This window comes from Phascolarctos cinereus, unplaced genomic scaffold (genome assembly GCF_003287225.1).
Source record: "Phascolarctos cinereus isolate Bilbo 61053 unplaced genomic scaffold, phaCin_HiC Scaffold_3;HRSCAF=262, whole genome shotgun sequence".
NCBI lineage: Eukaryota > Metazoa > Chordata > Mammalia > Diprotodontia > Phascolarctidae > Phascolarctos > Phascolarctos cinereus.
In genome coordinates, this window is record NW_027555736.1 from 62,102,683 (window position 1) to 62,116,936 (window position 14,254).

At 37.8% G+C, this 14,254-nt stretch overlaps 1 protein-coding gene across 1 annotated transcript in view; it reads left to right on the top strand.

The window, feature by feature from the left end:
* SH2D4B (SH2 domain containing 4B) overlaps nt 1-14,254 on the top strand; it is a 207,532-nt gene that overhangs the window by 131,911 nt on the left and 61,367 nt on the right. The gene's annotated exons all lie outside the window — the stretch shown is intronic.

The following is a 14,254-nucleotide window of genomic DNA, read 5'->3' on the forward strand; positions in this document are numbered from 1 at the left end:
TTCTGTTATCTCCATATCCAATGGTGTAGGCAATACCCTGGCCTGCATCTGGATAGGTATTTGGAGGGATGAAAGCCCCAGGAAAGTGCAAGAGAGTAAGAATCCTAGTACTTGAGGTGACAAGAGTGGGAGGGAAGAAGGAACCCTTTCTTCCCCCCTACCTATCCAGCTCAGCCTTAGTCTTCTTTTTATCCTGTCATCCTCTGCCCTCCATTTCCCTTCTTTCTGAAACTTTCCTCTGTTGCTACCTGTTTTTCATCCTCAGTATCTTTTTCTCTATTCCTTTGACTTCTGATGCTCACTGAAGCCTAGTTTTCTGTGGGTACTCTCTTTAAGCCTGGAAGCTTCCATCAGATTCTCCATCACACCAGGCTAAAAGGAAGAGATGCCATACTCATCACTCACCATGGCTATATTCATATTCTCTCATTATCTCAGCGACTACTTCTCCTGCTTGAAATTTACTATAACTCTTCTTGATCTTTGTTTGCTGTCATTTATGTATTTCTAAGTCACTGTTCCTCCTCCCCAATAAGCTCAATACTGAGCTAAGTCTGCTTAATGTCAATCCTTATTGGCTTTGAATTCCATGATTTCTTAGTTCCTCTATTGCCATGACTACTATCCTCCCATATGTATCTATTTAAATATAGGGTCTTTTTTCAAATGAGTAGATTCAATAATATTGTCAAATTTAGCTAGTTAGATTAAGAATTTAATTTTTGTTATTTTTAAAAAAGGCAAATTCATGGTTGTGATCCAAAGCTCTGATAAAACACAAACCTAGTTGTTTGGATCAACTTATTAAGGTGTCTGGGTGATACTTTGCCTTGGGAGCAAGTTTTGAGAAATAAATCCCTTAAGTATTGAAAATGCCAGCCTCAAATTTTTATTTGATGACAGCAGTGTCGCAAAGTGTAAGGTAGTTGCAGTCACACTCAGCATGTGCAGTCTGCAAAGCTAGGGTGATGGTTTTTGAATGGATAGACTGAAACCAACATGGTGAAAAAAATAGTTATGCATTTAAGTTATTTTAATTTAAATTTTTTTTATTTCATTGCATATTTCACAATAATATGTAAAAAAATTAATAATCATTTTATTTTATTTCTTTTGAGTGAGGCAATTAAGGTTAAGTGACTTGCCCAGAGTCAAACAGCTAGTAAGTGTTATGTGTCTGAGGCTGGATTTGATCTCAGGTCCTCCTGACTCTAGGGCCAGCGCTCGATCTACTGTGCCACCAACTTGCCCACAATAATAATTTTTTAAACATGTTGACTTGCAAATTTCGTTCCTCCTCATCCCTCCCCTCTTCCTGAGATAAGTAATCTTTATATATATATATATATATATATATATATATATATATATTATACATGTGCAATCATGTAAACCATTTCCATGTTAGTTATTTTATGTAAGAAAACTCAACTGAAAAAAAGGAAGAAAATTTGTTTCAGTTTATATTAAGAGAATATAAGTTCTTTCTCTGGAGCATTTTTCGTCATGAGTCCTTTACGTTTATCTTGGATCACTGTATTGATGAGAATAGCTAAGTCAGTAATATTTCTTCATCATACAGTATTGTTGTTACTATGTACGATGTTCTTCTGGTTCTGCTCATTTCATTTTGTATCAGTTCAGGTAGGTCTTTCCAGGTTTTTCTGAAATTACCCTGCCTGTCATTTCTTACAGCACAATAATCCATTATAATCCTATACCACAGCTTGTTTAGCCATTCTCCAGTTGATGGGCATCCTCTTGATTCCCAATTCTTAGCCACCACAAAAAGAGCTGCTGTAAATATTTTTTGTACAAATAGGTCCTATTCCCTTTTTTTGATGTCTTTGAGATATCACTGCAATATCTTTGAAGAAAACCCCAAAGGGGGTCATGAAGAATAGGACACAACTGAAAGAAATGAGCAACAACAACAACAACAACAAACAGATTGTTTTCATGATCACCACTTTGTAATATAGTTTGAAATCTGGAGCTACGAAAATGCCTTCCTTATTTATTTTTCAGTGATTCCCTTGGTATTCTAGACCTTCTGTTGTTTCAGATGAATTTTGTGATTTTTTCCCCCTAGCTTTATAATATAATTTTGGTAACGTGATTGGTGTGACATTAAATAAGTAAAGTAACTGAGATAGAAATGCCATTTTTATTATATTGGCTTGTCCTAGAGCAGTTAATATTTCTCCAATTGTTTAGATCTTCTTTATGTGAAAAGTGTTTTGTAACTATGTTCATGTAATCCCTAGGTTTGTCATGGTAGATAGACTCCCAAGTATTTTATATTGTCTACAGTTATTTTAAATGGAATTTCTCTTTCTATCTTTTCCTGCTTATTTTTTTTTTTGGTAGTCTATAGAAATGCCGATGATCTATGTGAGTTTATTTTGTATTCTGCAACTATGCTGTGGTTGATAATTGTTTCTTTCTTTTTTTCTTTTTTGTTTTTAGCTAGGCAATGGGGTTAAGTGACTTGCCCAGGGTCACACAGCTAGTAAGTGCTATGTGTCTGAGGCCGGAGTTGAACTCAGGTCCTTCTGACTTCAGGGCCGGTGCTCTATCTGCTGCGCCACCTAGCTGCCCCTGGTTGATAACTGTTTCAACCAGTTTTTTAATTGATTCTTTAAAGTTCTATAAGTATACTATAATATCTACAAAGAATGAAATTTTTGTTTTCTCATCAACTCTTTTTATTTCTTGTTTTTCTTGTCTTGTTGCTATAGCTAACATTTCTAGTACAATATTGAATAATAGGGGCAACTAGGTTGCACAGTGGATAGAGTGCCAGGCCTGAAGTGAGGAACACTCATTTTACTGAGTTCCAGTCTAGCCTCAGACACTTACCAGCTGTATGACCCTAGACAAGTCACTTAACTTTTTTGCCTTAGTTCCTCAAGCATAAAATGAGTGGAGAACGAAGTGGCATACCTCTCCAGTATCTTTGCTAAAAAAAACCCAAAAGGGGTCACAAAAAGTTGGACATGACTGAAAATAACTGAACAACAAATTGAATAATAGCGGTGATAATGGACACCGTGCTTCACCCCTGATTTTAGTGGGAAGGTTTTAAGTTTATCCCTGTTGCAGATAGCGCTTGCTCTTAGTTTTAGATAGATGCTACTTATCATTTAAAGAAAGGCCCCATTGATCCTTATATTTTCTAGTGTTTCTGAATAGAAATGGGGCTGTCATTTGCTAAAGACTTTTCTGCAGTTATTGAAATGCTTATCTGTTCTTTGTTGGTTCTGTTATTAATATGGACAGTCATGCTGATAGTTTTCCTGATACTGAAACAGCCTTCTATTCATGGTATAAATCTCACCTGGTCACAGTTTATGGTTTTGTGATATATTGCTGTAATCTATTTGCTAATATTTTATTTAAAAATTTTGCATCAATATTCATTAAAGAAAATTGGTCAATAGTTTTCTTTCTCTGTTTTTGCTCACTCTGGTTTAGGTATCAAAATCATGTTTATGTCATAAAAGGAATTTGGTAGGACTTTTTTATCTATTTTTTTCTTTTCTCTTTCTTTCTTTCTTTCTTTCTTTCTTTCTTTCTTTCTTTCTTTCTTTCTTTCTTTCTTTCTTTCTTTCTTTCTTTCTTTCTTTCTTTCTTTCTTTCTTTCTTTCTTTCCTTTCTTCTTCTTTTTTTTTTTTTTTGGCTAGGCAGTGGGGTTAAGTGACTTGCCCAGAGTCACACAGCTAGTAAGTGTTACGTGTCTGAGGCCTGCTTTGAACTCAGGTCCTCCTGAATCCAGGGCTGGTGCTCTATCCACTGTGCCACCTAGCTGCTCCTTATCTATTTTTTTTTTAAAATAGCTTATATAATATTGGGAATAATTGTTCCTCAAATGTTTGGGAAAATTCACTTGTGAGTCCTTCTGGTCCTGGGGACCAGGATGGCATATTCAATTTATTTTTCTAAAATAGGGTTATTTGAGTATTATATTTGCTTTTCTATTAATCTGGGAAGCTATATTTTTTTTAATAAATATCAATCCATTTCACTTAAATTGCTAGATTTATGGCATGTAATAGGGCAAATAACTCCTAATAATTGCTTTAATTCATAATCATTGGTGCTGTATTCATACTTTTCATTTTTAATATTAGAAATTTGATTTTCTCTTCTTTTTTTTTAAATCAAATTAACCAGTGGTTTATCTATTTCATTTTTTTCATAAAAGCAGATCCTAGTTTTATTTAATGAAAAAAAGTTTGTTCAATGTTCAGTGTTTTTTTTTTAACTTTCACTTTTATTAATCTCTCCTTTGATTTTCAGGATTTCAATATTGGTATTTATAAATTTCCTCTAACTACTGCTTTCGTTATATGGAATCATTAGCTCTCACCTGCCCAATTCTAATTTTTAAGGAATTATTTTTAGCAGTGATTTTTTTGTACCACTTTTTCCATTTGTCCAATCCCATTTTTAAGGTGTTATTTTCTTCAGCATTTTTTGTGCCTCTTTTACAAAGCTGTTAAATATCTTTTCATAATTATCTTCCTTTAATTTCTTTACCTAATTTTTTCTTTACCACTCTCATTTAATTTTGAAGATCATTTGTAGCTCTTCCAGGACTTCTTGTTGGGCTTGTGTCCAATTCACATCTTCTCTTTGAAGCTTTGCTTATAGCTATTTTGACTTCATTAACTTCTTCTCAGTTTATATCTTATTCTTCCTTATTACCATGGTAGCTTTTTATAGGCAGGTTCTTTTTTGTTTGTTTGTTTGTTTGCTCATTTCTTCACTTAATACTTTAAGTTAATGTTTGGCTCTGTTCTTGGCATGAGGGATGGAGGGGATCTGTCTCACGCTTTAGACTTTTTGCACTTCTATTTTTAGAGGTAGTTCTGGGGGTTTGGAAGTTTTCAGTGCTTCATAGGTGATGTGATCTGAGAAGAGGTATGGTCACTGCTCTTATGGTCTGTACTCTGTTCCTTATTCAGGAAGGGCCCCCAATCCCTTAGAATTACAATCAATACTGCTCGTCCAGGCCCTTCCTCCCTTGGAACCAGAAAATGATGCTGTTCATCAGGGTACCTGATCCCTTGGGGCCCAAAGTAATACTGCCCCTCTTAACCAAAGTGCTCTTTTCTGCCTTTGAACTATGACCCGGAAGTGAGTGTAGGCAAAGAGTTACCAAATATGATCTGTTCCTGTGTCCAGTGATAGCACAGGGATACCCTGTTGCCCTTTCTGACCATTTACCAGGTCCCCTTACTGTCTCTGGCTTAAGAGATTCTGAAGCTGCTGCTATCTCTGTCACCATTACCTATTCATTCCACTGGTGTTTCATCCACGTGGACTCTGGGCCAGCCTCATTCCTCATGCTGCAAATCTCTCCTTCTTACCTTCTGTGTTATCTTGGGCTGGAAAAATGGCTTATTCAGACATTTTGTTGGATCTGACACTCCAGAAATTGATTTGAGATGTTATTTTAGTATTGTTTGTAAGGGAATCTTGCTATTTTTAAATCACTTGCATAAGTACAGGATGGAGAAGACCTTATTTACGAAAAAAAAAATACCCTGTTGGTGTTGACTACGTGTTTAATATGAGCTTATTGTGTGTTGAAGATGCAAAAAAAAAATGCAATATTAGATTATTAAAAAATGTATCAAGAAATTATGTAATTTAATGGTCAGAAAGCTGTTCTTTGAATCAGGAAGACGTGGGATTCAGTCTCCCTCTCATGTGTGTTGGTTTTGTTACCCCAGGCAAGGCACTTAACTTTTTAGGACTTTGTGTAACTCTCTAAGACAGTACATAAATTGCAGAGAAGGTGCAGACTTCGCTTGGCAGTTTTCTCACCTGGGAGTTCCCTATACCAGTGGAATTTCAGGTCTAGTCCATAGCCTTAAGAAAAAAAATGCACAGATAAAAGAGAAATCACAGTCACTGTATTTTACTTAAATCCTGTCTGAAGTATTGAGTTCAATTCTGGACATCACATTTGAAGAAAGACATTGACAAACCAAAGTGATTACAGAAAAGGGGAACCGCGAGTCTAGATTCTTTTAGGGACCCGAGTGTCTTATCCTGACAGTGAATGACAAGCGAATAGGCAAGAGTTAATATCTGGTAAATGTTGGAGGAAATGTGGGAAAATTAGAACACTAATGCATTGTTGGTAGAGTTGTGAACTGGGGCAACCATTTTGGAGACCAATTTGGAATGGCCCAAAGGGCTGTGAAATTGTGCATGTCCTTTGATCCAGTCATACCACTGTTAGGTTTGTATCCCAAAGAGATAAAAAAGTGAAAAGGACCCACATGTACAAAATTATTTATACCAGCTTCTTTGTGGTGGCAAAGAACTGGAAATTGAGAGGATGCCCATCAATTGGGTACTGGCTGAACAAGTTGTAGTATATGAACGTAATGGAACACTATTGTGCTATGAGAAATGATGAGCAGGTAGATTTCGGAAAAACCTAGAAAGGCTTACATGAATTGATGCTGAGTGAAGTGAGCAGAACCAGGAGAACACCGTACACAGTAATAGCAACAGTGCGATGGCCAACTTTGATAGACTTAGCTTTTCTTAGTAATACAGTGATCTAAGACAATTCCGAAGGACTCATGATGAAAAATGCTGTCCAGATCCAGAGAAAGAACTATGGAATCTGAATGCAGATAGAAACATTTTCTCTCTCTTTTTTCTTTCTTATGGTTTTTACCTTTTGTTCTGATTCTACTTTCACAACATGACTAATGTGCAAATATGTTTAATATGATTGTACATGTATAGCCTATATCAGATGGCTTGCCATCTTGGGGAGGGAGTAAGGGAAGGAGGGAGAAAAAAATTTGAAGCTCAAAATCTTATAGAAGTAAGTGTTGAAAACTATCTTTACGTATAATTGGAAAAAATAAAATACTATTAAAAAAGAGTTAATATCTGTACTATGCCTGGCAATTAGGACCATCTATTCTAATTAGATTCATGTAATTTAAATTGAGAAAGCTATCTGTTAAGTGGCTACTCTTCACACTTCCCCAAAGTGAAAGGTATTGCATTGAAAATCAAAAGGTTCTATGTCAATGAAAATATTCATAATCACAGGCCAGGTTCTGTGCTGGAACACATGCTGATATGGGATCTGTGATCTGGTGGAGTTGAGGCTCACTCTTCATTCTAGGCTGGATTCCTGAGTGGCCCACTGCCTTCCACCTTTGAGTCCTAGTGGCTGATGAACTGACTTCTCTGAGATTTATTTTAAAGGCCATTTTTCCTTCTCTAACTCCAGGGTCTTTTGCTTCATGTCTTCTGGGACAGAGGAAAGGACATAGGTTTCTCACTGCTTTGTTATCCTGTTGCTGTAGGAAAAGCATGCAGCTCCTCTATAGGTTTTCTAAGGATTCACCAATAGGAACTGTAGGGAAAATATGAAAAGGCTAGCAAAAGGGGGAAATGAGACGATAGTAGAGTTAAGATTAGACTCTGAATCTCCATGGCATCAGGGAGGCATTAATTAAGCATTTACTGTTAGTCAAAACACTGTGCTAAGCACCAGGGTTATGAAGAAAAGCAAAAATGCTTCATGAACAGAGCTATTTCCTCTACCCCATGCTGAACTCAGGGATTCTCAGACTAAATCTATCAGTCTTTGGGGAGTCCCAACAAAAGACAGGACACTATACAAGTGGATCTCCTCGAATTTGATATTATCTCTCCTCCTTCAACTCCCACCTGTTTCCATGAATCTATCAGTCGCCCAGATAGGTTCAGTCTCTGCTGTCTGAAAACTACAGAAAAGAAGTAAGCTGAGCCGTTGGCTTGAATTCAGAAGATTTGGGGAGAAATGCCTTGAATCCAGAAGCCTTTCCATTGCTATGAAGGCAGGAGCCTTCTTTGGAGCTGATTTGTTTCCAAATTCTGATTGATTTAAGGAAGGAAATATGATAGCAGAAATGGCTGTATCTTATATGAAGGTGAAGAGATTTCACACTCTCTTTTCCCTGGGCACAGGGCCTAATCACAGTACAGGTTTTTCATATTTTGTTAAATGTTTGCCAAGAAACACAAAAGGATATCTCCTGTGGCTTTGATTGAAATGAGATGCAGTGCGTTGGTAAATTGGTTTTACTGTTGATTCTCCCAAACTCTCCTTGCTGGTCATTCCTAATGTTTGTAAAAAATGGGCAAAACAAAATCAAAACCTAGCCGTAACTCATCAAAGCAACTGTTATAAGGGAGACGAACCTGTTATCCTGCCTTTGCCAGTCACCAGCTGTGGGAATGTGAACGAATCATTTGACCTCTCTGAACCTTAGTTTCCCCATCTGTAAAATGAGGATAATTTGCCACCTACCTTTCAAGGTTGTTGTGAGAAAAGTTCTTTGTAGACATTACAGTTGCTACACAAGTGTGAGTTATTATTATTGTTTTAAAATTAAATGTGTTACTAGAAACTCATGTTTGAATATGCATATAAGCAAACTAAACTATATTTAAATGACTCAATTTCAAGGCGTGAAAATAATAGCTACCTTGATATAGTGCTTTAAAGTTTACAAAGTACTTTATATATATATGTATGCATATATATATATATTATATATATGCATACACACACACACACACACACACACACACACACACATACATATATAACTTTATCTATCCCTCTGAGTCTTCACCAGGATTCTTTATCTATTTATTTTCAATCACTTTTCCCTCTGGTGTCTACTCATTCTTTTGGTTCTATATTCCCCCTTCCCCCTCACCAAATGTTATGGCCAGTTCTTGCTGGCCCTAAATATGTTCAATAAGAACATGTTAGTGTTAATATGTTAATAGCAATGTTGTTGGCAAAAGCAATAATAACTATAATAATAAGGTAAAATCAGAGCAGGGACTGAAGTAATTTTTCTTTTAATATACTACTTCCAAATGCCCAGTTATTCCTTTTTGTCTGTTCTCCCTGTTGGTCTAAGTTTCTGGCCTTCATAGAGAAAGTAAAACAAAGTGGGTGTGAAGGGGGGAAGGAAAAGGGCGTGATGCTTAATGATTATGTTAAAGATTCTGGCAACTGAGGCTTTTAGAAAACTTCACGTGGTAACCAAGGACATTTCTCTCTCTGCAAAGCGAAGATTTTCTTAAGTTTCACTTTGTCTTGAATGTCCCCAAAGGGCAAGTTGGGGCTGTTTAGTCTTTCAAAGAAAGGTAGAAATGTGCAAGTTGTGACTGATTATTTCTTAGAACAAGTAAGAGAAAGTGACTGGTTGTTGGTGGTTAAAGTCAATGTCAAGAGAGACAAAGGCTCACTGGGGCTTGTTTTGGCTAGGCCCTTGGATATGCAGAGAACCTGGACTGCATTTGGTGCTATGAACCTTAGCCCTGTTGGTGAAGGCATCTCTGTGCAGAGTGATGAGTTCAGTTCTATTATTTCATCTCAGCTCACTTCTATTAGGTTTTGACCAGTAACCAGAGACTAGCAGGGAAGCACCCTTTTAAGAAATCAAGGGAATAGGGCTACTAGGCCCAGGCAAGCATATCACAAATCACTCACTCCTGCAGAGCCCCTTTTGTACCCTAAATTTACTCTGATCAGCTCTCCCATTAACTTATGGGCAGGCCTTCCTACTTCCATTCAGACTTCCTTTTTTGGCCTCATACTTTCTCCTCTGTGTGTTCTCATTCACCTTGTTGAATTGGCATTGTTTTCCAGATCTCGATGTTGCATGCATTATCTCCCCAAGCTCCCAAGTGAGTGTGTGTGTGTGTATGTATGCTTGTATATATGTATGTGTGTATATATGTGGGCAGTTAGCAGGCAGAGAAGGAAATAACAAGGCATGTGCCCAGGAAAATACAAACATGAGAGTGTTATAAGTACAAGGGAGGAGTACAAAGTGCTCTGAGATCAGATGAATGTAAAATCCTTGAGAGCAGGCTTTGTGTAATTTTGTGTCTTTGTACCCAGTGATCAGCACTGCGTCTGACACATAATAGGCACTTAATACATGCTTATTGGTTTATTGGAACGAGGGAGAGATAATTTCCCTAATGGCAAACAATGAAAGGCCAAGAACCACTGGGTACTGGGTGAGGCCCTCTGCTGCCCTCTGCTGACATAGGCCTCTCTGCCCAGGACCCAGCTAACTATCAGTCCTAATTCCTTTATAGATTGTGGCACATTTGATTTAATTCAACTTCACCAAGCATTAGGCCATCAGGAATACAAAGAAATACATGGCATAGTCCCTGCCCTCAAGGGGCTTATAGCCTGTCTGAGAAAATGAAACATATGGAGACCAATGCAAGCATATGTGGCACCAGGGACGATATGTGTTTTAAAGGTTCAGAGAAGAGAGTAGAGTGATGTGAGGTACTAGGCCTGGAGTAGAATATTGGGCCTGGAGACAGGAGCACTTGAGCATTATAACTTCTTAACCTCTATTTGTCTCAGTTTTTTTTTTATCCGTAAAGTGGGGATAATAAGAGTACTTACCTCCTAAAGTTGTTATAAGGATCAAATGAGATAACAATTGTAAAATGCTTAGCACAGTGCCTAGAACATAGAATATATAAATGTTACATATATATCTATGTGTATCTATCTATCTATCTATCTATCTATCTATCTATCTATAAATGTTAGTTATCATTATTATTGTTGTTATTGTGGTAGTCTTCATTGACATCAGAATAGTTGCAGTAGTAGTAGTAGTAGTAGTAGTAGTAGTAGTAGTAGTAGTAGTAGTAGTAGTAGTAGTAGTAGTAGTAGTTATCATCAGGGAAGGAGTGCCCTTGTTTCATCTCCCATGCTGGATTGTTAGAGACAACTGGGTGATGGACAGAGAGCTAGGCCTGGAGGCAGAAACACCTCTGTTCATAGTCCTGCCTCTGACACTATCTGACATTTCCTGTTTGTGCGCCTTAAAACAAGTCATTTTCTTATCTGAGCTTGAAGCATTTCCCTAAGATTTATCTACTGAGTGGTCAACAGGCACTAGAATTTCTCACACTGAGGAAACCATAGCTCCTGGGTCTGTTGAATAGATTTCAAGCTCCTTGAAGGCAGGTACATAGACGCTGACTGGATTTGATTGAATGTTAATCCAGGTGGGGTTGGCTGGAAGGAATGGAGGGAAAAGAAGAGTATTCCAAGTAGGGTGTCCATAGTGATAAGCTGGTTCCTCCCCTGAGTGGTTCTTTATCTATAAAAAAAGCCTTTCATGATTTTAATAATAATGATGATAATAATCGTAACTAGCATTTATATCTAGTGCTTCTGGATTTGCAGAGAGCTTTATATACCTTATCTCATTTGATCTTTGCAACAACTGTGAAGTAGGTACTATTATTTTCCCCATCTTACAGATAAGAAAATTGAATCTGAGAGAGGTTTAGTGATTTGACCAGAGTCCCATAGCTACCAAGGAAGAATCCAGATTCAAATCTCCCTGACCCCAAGTCCAATCCTACCTGCTCTGTACCACCTACCTGGATCTGCTCATAACTTATCTATAAATCTTGTAGAGTTTTAGCACTCTTGTCTCTCTTGAAAGAACAGAACTGAATGAGAATGAAAGGGGGACCCTGTCCTCCTCAGGGTCTGAATGGAGATGGTGGTCAAGGTGGTGGTGGCTTGACCTGGATGTGCCTGGAACATGCTGTTTCAATTAGGCTGGCTTGCCTGCCCTGTGAGTGGCAGTTGATTGTCAGTTGGTGGGGATGATTGGCTCCTTCTCCACAGGAATCACCTTCTCAGATGATGGCCATGAAAGCTAGGCCAGAAACAGGACCTAGAGGGCATGGAGTCAAGAAGTTCTGCATTCAAATCCATGGGCAAACTTTTCATTTCTTCACCTATAAAATGGGAATGATAACAGCACCTACTTCACAAGATTGTTGCGAGAATCAAATAAGCTAATGTATGTAAACCACTTTGCAAACTTTGAAGTCTTATACTATAAGTATGAGCCATTATTATTTGGCAATCAAGGAACTGGACATATATAGAACAGTCTAATAGCTGGTCAGGGAAGTTAAAACAAAACAACAGACATTACAACCAGTTGTGTGCATAGCCTTAGTGAGAAGACAGCCTCCCTACTCCTCCAACCACCCAACACACATATGCTTGCTACTCTTGGGATACCAGAACAATCAGTGTTGTTTTATCTAAAAAATGCTTTGCGATCTCATGAGATATTGGTGGCAGTGTGCAGTATAACTGAAAATTTTAAGGTCAAACTGAATGGATTGAATCCCTTTATGTGGGATAGGTTAAAAAAAAAAAAAGAAGAGAGGAGTGAGATGAACTTGGAGCTTTAAATAGTTTGTTTTCTTGTCTTATTTAACTTCTCTGCCACTATTTGTAACCCAGGACTCTTAATCCTAGATACTTCAACTGGTTTTTTTTTTTAAACCGATCTCTCTCTTGCCTGTGTAAGACACCCAGACTTGAGCTGTATTGATCTAGCCTCAGGGAAAAAGCTATTGAGTTGTCAGGGATCTTTAAAGGTGGTGATATGTTTTAGACTTTTAAAGTCTAATGGTTCTATTCCTAGGGACTCTCTGCTTTATCACATCAATATCACCTTCATCTTCTTCTTTATCATCATAATCATTATCACCGTCATTTGTCAAATGGGGGTACTGGATCAGATGATCTTTAACTTTTCACCTTTAAAATCAATGAACCCATCATCATCACCATGGATGGAGTGGCTTCTATGCTCAGGACACCATCTGGGTTGAATAAAGGATTTATAATATGTGATCCCTGCCCTCGGGGGAGCTTATAGATAAGGCTGCAAATATAAATAAAACTGTAGCTAATAATATAGGCTAACATATACAAAGTTCCAAATAAATGGTTCAAATATATCAATAGATTTCTGCCTAGTGGCCAACTGACTGCAGAAGGGAGGTATAAAGAGATAAGTGAGAGATTTTACAATGTGTCATTTAAAGATCTCTGGTTTGATGATTGGCAGTGGATAGAGTACCAGGCCTGGAATCAGGAAGACACATCTTCTTTAATTCAAAACTGGTCTCAGTCCCTTAGTAGCTGTGTGACCCTGGGCAAGTTACATAACCCTGTTTGCCTCAGTTTCCTTATCTGTAAAATGAGCTGGAGAAGGAAATAGCAAGCCACTCCAGTATCTCTCCCCAAAAAAAAATCCCAGAAAGGGTCATGAAGAGTCAGATATGACTGAAATGACTTAACAACAATGAAGGAAGCTAGACTGACATTTAGCTGAGTTAATTATTAATAATTTCTATAAATAGGGTCAATTGAGAGAAGTTAATAGAGAGTAAGTAATTTAGCTTAAAAACGATGTTCTCAAGGAGGTGCAAAGGTTTAACGAGACAGGGTATACAGAAAGTGTTCAGGAGAGGTCCCAAAGGGATCCAAAGGGATCACATGATTATATTTTCACTTGAGACCTGAGATATATGGGAAGTGAAGGACTCTAGTGACCTACAGAGAGTGTACTATGTGTGTCTTTTCTGAGAAACTCACCAATCCTGTGTGCTTCATGTGCTAGCTAATTTTCCTGAGGAGAAGGTGAAAGGTTCTCTACCTTATTAGAGAAGATTAAGGATTCCACGTAGGATGGAAGAAAAAAAACAAATGCAAGTTAACAAACATTTATGTATTTATGTACGAAATAGCATGTACTCATGATCTTATATTTTATTGGAAGAATATGTCATGTGTGCAGAAAAGTAAATGCAAGGTAATTTGAGGAGGAAGAGAATATTAACCACTTTGGGGAGGGGGGTAAAAATCAGGGAAGACTTCGTGGAGAAGGTAACACCTTAGCTGAGCCTTTAAAGAAGATAGATTTTTAGAAATGGAGATAAAGAGAGAGTGCATTCCAGTCATGGGGGGGGTGATTTATGCAAATGGATGAAGGTAGGGTATGGAATGTAGAGTTCAGGGAAAAGCTAATGCACAGTTTGGCTTTAATGTAGAGAATGTGAAAGGGGATGACATGAAATAAGGATGGAACACTAAGTTGGAGTCAGATTGTAGAGGTCCTCAATCTACTAGATGAAGAATTGCATTTTATTTTAAGAAGTCACTGAAGGCTTTTGACCAAAGGAATGATGTGTTCTGATCAAAGAAGGGACCCACACTCAAACTGATTTTGAGATGGGGCTGCTAGGTGGCATGGTGGATAGAGCACCAGCCCTGGAGTCAGGAGGACCCGAGTTCAAATCTGGACTCAGACACTAGCTGTGTGGCCCGGGGCAAGTCACTTAATCC